Consider the following 6,871-nt stretch of genomic DNA (forward strand, 5'->3'; position numbering starts at 1 on the left):
GATTAAGGATGCATACTTAGTTTGCATGCATGAATTTGATGCTAGAATATAAGGGAGTTTCACCTAATCGTTATGAACTTATATTCATAAGTAGTGGAGGTTGCTAGTCACAATCATGTTAAGTAGATTCCTGGCAGGAGTATCATGCTGTTCATAGTTACGAATGCCTTGTCAATGCTTATGATTTTCACAAAGCTTAATGATCTTTGATTGTATCTCTATTATGCTGTTCATGAAGGCAACAATTGAAGAATAATTTGGTTGCTGATGAGTATTCCATCCAATTCAATGACTTAAGGAAAATCTGATGATTAATTAGTGTTGTTCACGGTTAATCTGGGGTGTTGAGGCTCATGGTTTGTTGGAAAAGAACTGGAAATCGATTTGTATGCAAGTGTGTCTTGTGTGGAGAAGGACCTTCTAGCTAGCCATATACCCATTTAAGCACCCAATTTCGTCCAAAGTTGTTTAGAGTCTTTAATCTACTTGTTTTGACTTTAAATTCGTCAAAAATCCAATCCCCTTTACTTTGTTGTGTCAAATTAGTTAGAATCTGTCCAAATTTGTGTTTTTAAGTGTTTTGAGTCAAGTTAAAAGTAATTTTTGTCAAAATCACCCTTTAGTGTCTAGTTTGAGTCTACTTGGTTGTTTTGTGCTGTTTTGAGTCATTCTAGTTTGTTTTAAGTCATTAGAGTCTAGTTAAGTGTTTTTAAGCTTAGTTTAGTGATTTAGAGTTTAAATTGAGTAGATTAGCATCCCTTCTAATCCCCGGCCTAAAACGATCACCTCTTTCATATACTACAATTATAGGGTTTAATTTGTGTGCTATTATATATCACATCAAATTTTGGCGCTGTTGCCAGGGGTTAGTAAAATTGCTAATCCCTCAGTTGTTTTTTTTTTTTTTTTTTTAATTTTTTTTTATTTTACTTTTGATATTTGATTTAGTTTTCTTTCTTTGATTTTAGGTACTACAAAGCAAGACATGGCAATTGCTAGTTTTCAAACTCAAATTGCGAATCTTACTTCTCAGTTGTCGCAGTATATCCAAAAGGACCACAATGCAAAGTGTCCCTACATTTGGTGTGTCCGATAGGCAATGATATCAAACTCATCAATGCCCATAATTAACTGAAAATGGAGGTGCCTGGGGTTATCAAGGCAATAATTGATAGGAGCATATTTATGTGACTTTGTTAGTTTAATTCCTTGCATTTAATGAGTTAGTTTCTATATATTATAGTGATTTAAGCTATTTTCGTGTGTTTGTAGGTCCAATTGACTAAAGTGGCAAGAAAGTGCAATTTGGAGAAATTTGGAGCAGTTTTGGGCTTGGAATGGTTAGCACATGCTAGGAGTAATGTGGATGGACGAAATTGAAGACCAAAGGAGGCTAGGAATCTGCTAAGGAGATGGAAGAAATTAATTCAAGACTTGGAAGAAAAGGAATCAACTACAATGAAGGAAACATGAGTCAAACTTCCTTATTTTGACTTAGTCAATCCTAATCTTTTCCTACTTATTTCCTAGTTGCAAGGAGGGTTCCTAATTAATTTAGGACACTTAAATATATTCTAGAAGTCCTAATCCCAGTCCAAGATGGAGCTGCACCTTTCTTATCCTTTTCTTCCAAAATTTGCCACATATCTACTTTTCCCTTTTCTCCTAGTCCTTGCCGCATATCTTCTTACCCTTTTCTTCCAAAATCTGCCACATATCTTCCTTCCCCTTTTCTCAAAGTTGTGCCGCACCCCACATTCCCTTATTCCCTCTTTCTGCCGCACATCCCTTTCCCTTTTTCTTTGGATTCTGATTCAGTTAGCTTTCTCCCTTTTAAATATAAGTTTCTGCCGCATTAAAAAGACACCCCCCCCCCCATTCACCCATTCATCCATCCCATACTAGATAGCCACTCCATTCATTCAGCCATCATCCACCCCCTACCACCATCCAACCCATCCATCCATCACCATAATTCATACCCAAACACCCTTGTGTTGTAGCAAAGAAGGAGAAAAAAGAGAGGAGAAGCCTTGGACGTTTTGGCCATTCAAGCTTGGATTGTTGGAGCGTTTCTAGGTGTAATCTATCTTAGTTTTTAATGTCTAATTTATATTCTTTTTGTTTTGCTGTAAACATGAGGAAATAATTTCGTATTGGCTAGAGGAGACTTTGAAACCATGATTATATTTGCAATATGAATTGATTACTTCCAGTTGTGATTTGATAAATCGTGAATGCAATTTACTTAACTGTTGGATTAAGAACTTATTCTTGTAAGTTGATTAAGAGGGCCCGCTTAGTTTGCATGCATAAATTTGATGCTAGAATATAAGGGAGTTTCACATAATCATTATGAACTTATATTCATAAGTAGTGAAGGTCGTTGGTCACGATCGTATTAAGTTGAATTCCTGGCATGAGTATCATGATGTCATAGTTACGAATGCCTTGTCAATGCTTATGATTTTCACAAAGCTTAATGATCTTTGATCATATCTTTATTATGCTGTTCATTTAGGGAACTATTGAAGAATAATTTGGTTGCAGATGCGTTGTCCGTCCAATTCAATGACTTAAGGAAAATCTAAGGATTAATTAGTGATGTCACGGTTAATCTGGGGTGTTGAGGTTCATGGTTATTGAAAAAGCAACTAGAAATCAATTTGTATGCAAGTGTGTCATGTGTGGAGATGGACCGTCTAGCTACCGAATCACCCATCAATTCACCCAAATTCGCATTCCTTTACTTAGTTTCTGCAATTTACTTGTTTTTACTTTAAATTCGTCAAAAACTCAATCCCCTTTACTTTGTTGTGTCAAATTAGCTAGAATCTGTCCAATTTGTGTTTTTAAGTGTTTTGAGTCAAGTTAAAGTTAGAATTCGTCCAAAGTAAGTCCTAGTGTCTAGTTTGAGTGTTTTTGATTGTTTTGTGCTATTTTGAGTCTCTTTAGTTTGTTTTGAGTCATATAAGTCTAGTTAAGTGTTTTCTAGCCTAGTTTTATGTTTTAAAGTCAGTTTTAAGTAGATTAGCAATCCCTCCTAATCCTCGGCCTAGAACGATCCCTACTTGCACCTGTACTACAATTGTCATCAAGAGGGTTTAATTTCAGTGCTATTATATATCACATCAAATTTTTGGCGCCGTTGGCAACTTTGCTAATCCCCTTTGTTTCTGTTCATGTATTTTAATTTTAGTTTCTGATTTTTGTTTTGTTTTGTTTTATTGATTTTAGGTACTAGAGAAGCAAGATATGGCAATTGCTAGTGTTGAAGCTCAAATGGCGAAACTTACTTCTCTTTTGTCATAGCATATCAAAAGGACCACAATGCAAAGTGCCCCTACATTTAGTGCTTCTTATAAGCAAGAATATCAAGCAAATCAACGTCCACAAAGAGATTGGAGTGATCATTCAAACTCTATGTGGTGGGAATCTCAACAAGTTCAACACGAAGGATATTAGCAACCATATGAGGAGTTATATTCAAGCCCTATGCAACCACCACAGCCTCCCCCACAACAATTCCAATCGAATTCAAGTATGTCCATGGATAATGATAAAATTCTTGATGAACTAATTTCTTTGATGCAGGGCTTACAAAACCAAGCTAAGGAGATAAGCGAATTGAAAAATCAATTTGGAGAGATTGCAGAATTCATGGGGCAAATTCGAGAACAAAGTGAACTCTCTAACTCAACTATTGTAAATTCAATGGGAGATTTTGAAATCGCTGAAGCTATCACCTTGGGAAGTAGTTTAGAACTGCTGCAAGAAGAAGAAGAGGTGGAGACCACGGCAAAGGAAGAACACCTTTTGCTGCAGCCTTCTAAGGCTCCTACGCCATCCAATTTAGGTAAGGTTGTTCCAAATTCAATTCTTTCTAAACCCATTCCACCAAATGTCCCTATTCCTTACAGGTTCATGAATTCCAAGGAAGAAGAAAGTGAAAAAGACATCTTGGAAGCCTTTTCAAAGGTGCAAAGTAGTAATACTAAGAATTCATCAAAGATGATGTTTTTGAGACAACCAACCCCAAAGAAGTTGAATTTTATGACATAGGACAAGTCACAACCCTCACATCAAATCTGACCAAGTGCAAAGTTCCTAAAACTTTCAAAGAAGTGGTGTTTATCCTTGAGTTCTTGTTGGAGCACATAGCTAAGCCACCTCCTCCAATTTCAATTTTGTTTTCTACTAATAGGTTGTTGATGATTCAAGCACCCAATCTTGAATTTAAACCATTACCGGATCATTTCAAGTATCACCTTCCATTCAAAGATCAATTCCATGCCGTGGGCTCTAATGAAGCTTGAAAGGAGGTATCGTCCGGATGAAAGACGTTAAAGCAAGCACTTCTTAGGAGGCAACCATGCATTTGAATAAAGAAGACCTAGGAACCACCAACAATCCACAACTAGATTTGTGTTCCTAAACCCTACTCCTTAATGCTTTTACTTTGCCATGATAGTTGTGTTGTTTGTTCGATTATGTGTGAGTCTTTGTTTGAAACATTGAGGACCATGTTTGATTTAAGTGTGGGGGGGGGGGGGTAAACAAGCTGTTTTTGCATGATTTTCATGGGATTTTATCACCTATCACTTCTAATGTTGTTTCTCATTGTTTTTAAGTGTTTTTAGTATGTTTTGAAGTGTTTTAACGTGTTTTGAACACAAATTAAAACCCTCTTGTGACAATTGTAGTATATGAATAAGTAGGGATCGTTCTTAACCGGGGATTAGGAGGGATTGCAAAATCACTTGGAAACTGACTCAAAAACGTAAAATAAAGTTTGAAACACTAAACTAACCTCACAGAATGCAAAACTAAACAATAAAAACACTAAAACAAATCAAAAGACTCAAAACAACCCCAAAACACTCAAAACTGCCTTAAAAACACTTTCCGGGCAGTTTTGAGCACTTTGGTGAATTTGGACGAATTTGTGTAACAACTTGAATCAAAACACTTAAAAACACAAACTAAGACACTTTCTAACTAAGTTGGACACAAAAGTAAAGGGGGATTGAATTTTTGACGAAAATAAATTAAATGCACAGATTGTAAAATTAAGGCAGATTCTAAAGATGAATGTGATGAAAATATGGATGAATGCTAGCTAGAAGGTTCTTCTCCACACATGTCACACTTGCATACACTTTGATTTTCAGTTGGTCTTTCGATAAATTATGAAACTCAACACTCCGGGTTAATTAGGTCCGCTTAAATTAACCGTCAAGTTTTCCTTAAGTTAATGAATTGGATGGGTTAGCGCAACGCAATTCAAAACATTCTCCAAAAGTCCTTTACGTGAAAAGCACAATAAAGATACAATCACAGATCATTAAGCATCATGAAAACTATAAGTGTTGACGAGGCATTCGTTACTATGATGAGCATGAAACTAGTGCCAAGAATTCATTCAACGCGATTATTTATAAGCAACCTCCACTACTTGTGAATATAAGTTCATAACTATTAGGTGAAACTCACTTATATTCTAGCGTCAAATTCATGCATGAACATTAAGCGTGCACTCTCAATAAACATACACAAACAAGTTATCAATCAAACGGTTAAATGAATTGAATCCACCATTCATGAAATTCCAACCAAAAGTAATCAAATCATATTGCAAGCATAAACATGGTTTCGAATCACCCCCTAGCTAAATAGGGGTTTAGCCTCTCATGTTCACAAAAAAAGAAATACAATTGAATTTAAACATAAAGCACAAAGGATTGATTACACCTAGAACGCCCAACGAATCCACTTGAATTTCGGCGCGTCCAAGCTCCTCTTTCCTCTTCTCCTTGCTGCGGCAGAGATGTTGTGTGGTTAATTTGGGTGATTTTCTGGTTTTGGGATGGATTTAGGGTGTTAAAGTGGTGCGGCAATGGTGGTGGAAGGTGTGGGATGGTGTGGGAAGTGGTGGAGAGGATGCGGCAATAATGGGAATTGGCTGCAATGGCCGGGGGAAGGCACGGCAGAGAAGGGAAATTATGGGATGGTGGTGACGGCTGAAAAAAATGGAGAAAAAGGGTTATGGAGGCTACGGCTTAGGTGGGAATTATCGGAGAATGAATGGAATTAGGGTGAATTTTAGGGTGGTGGGTGATGGTGGCGGCTAGGGAAAAGAATTAGAGAAAAATGATGGTGGCTACGGTTTTTTATGGTTTTTGTGTGCATTCTTGCCGCTTAGGGAGGAAACATGGAATAGAATATTAGGGTCAATGGTGGCTGCGTGAATTTGGGTCAATGATAGAATAATCACGGCTTGAAGAATGAATGGGATGAAAGGGAATGGAATGCACGGCTGAGATTCTTTTTTTTTTGTTTATTAGGGTCAACGAATAATGGGAGCCACGGCTTAGAAGGGAATTAGGTTTTGTGGCTGCATGATAATATCAATGAATGGCTTCTTGCGGCTGTTTGGTTATTTTTCCTGAAAAATATAAAAAGAAAAAAATAATAATAGGTCCCTAAGGTGCGGCTAAATGGTGGAAACCCTAGGGTTTAGAAATTCAAACCCTCTTTTATTTTTATTAACTAAAATTCACCTAAAGGCTACTAGAATTTAGGAAATAAAATCAGAAATTAAGAGGGAATAATTAAAGGGTGCGGCTAGGGTTAGGTTAGGAGAGGGAAATAGGGTTTAATTGCACAACATTGGACAAAAGTGCCCCCCCCTTGCACGGCAAGGGAAGGGAATTAGGGTTAAGGCACGGCAAGGTTGTGTAATTGGGCTAGGGCCTTGGTTTTGTGTTCTAAAGTGCCTACAAGGACTTCAAAGTGGCTAGAAAATACGAACGTTTAAGATTAGGAAAGGTTACCAAAACGGGAAACTTAGGGTTAACTTTCCTAAAATAGG

Source organism: the organism of the source record quoted next, unplaced genomic scaffold (assembly GCF_019419815.1).
Source record: "Pyrus x bretschneideri cultivar Hongxiangsu unplaced genomic scaffold, Pyrus_bretschneideri_v1 Contig98, whole genome shotgun sequence".
Classification (NCBI taxonomy): Eukaryota; Viridiplantae; Streptophyta; class Magnoliopsida; order Rosales; family Rosaceae; genus Pyrus; species Pyrus x bretschneideri.